We start from the raw sequence: 797 nt of genomic DNA on the forward strand, positions 1-797 counted from the left end.
ATGACCATGTGCGAGGACCTGGGTTCAAGCCCCTGCTCCCCGCCTGCAAGGGAGACACTTCATGAGTGGTAAAGCAGGTCTGCAGGTGTCTCTCTTTCTCTCTCCTTCTCTCCCTCCCTTCCCCTCTCAATTTCTCTGTCTTATCAAATAAAAGAGAAAGAAAGAAAATAAATAAAAAGGAAAAACTGGCCGCTAGGAGTGGTAGATTCATAGTGCTGGCACCAAACACCAGCAGTAACCCTAGTGGCAAAAATAAGCAAGTGAATAAATAAATGAAGTAAAATAAAAAATAACCAAGATGATACGGCAGGAAGATACTTGAAGCTGTCACAAAAATGACTGCTCGCTGCTCCTTCCTTCATGCTCAGCCTCACAGCTGCCCGCCGCCTATTCCGTGCCCAGGCACTGTGGAGATAAGGGGGGGGGGCTACCCCAGCACGCAGAGGTATGTCTGCCGTTCTCGGTGCAGCCCGGAATACGGGCGACCAGGATGGCCACTGCTGGCTGCAGGAAGCAGCTCCCAGCCCTGCGAATGTGGTCATCTGTGGAGGGCTGGCTGTGAGCGTCATGCTCATCAATATTGCTGAGTGGGAAGCTGATAAGGGCACAGATCTATGATCTAGTCCGGTAGTCTGGTTGTTAGTTAAAGCTCTGTGTAGGGAAGTGCCTTTTAAGCCCTAGCCTGAGTGTGACCCACCTGCTGGGTCGCCCTGGCACTGTCCACTGTTCTCGCCACTACCGGTTTCACTTTCAGTCCCGTATCTGCACTTTCTTTTTTAATTTTTTTTCTTTTTTTC

This window comes from Erinaceus europaeus, chromosome X (assembly GCF_950295315.1).
Source record: "Erinaceus europaeus chromosome X, mEriEur2.1, whole genome shotgun sequence".
Classification (NCBI taxonomy): domain Eukaryota; kingdom Metazoa; phylum Chordata; class Mammalia; order Eulipotyphla; family Erinaceidae; genus Erinaceus; species Erinaceus europaeus.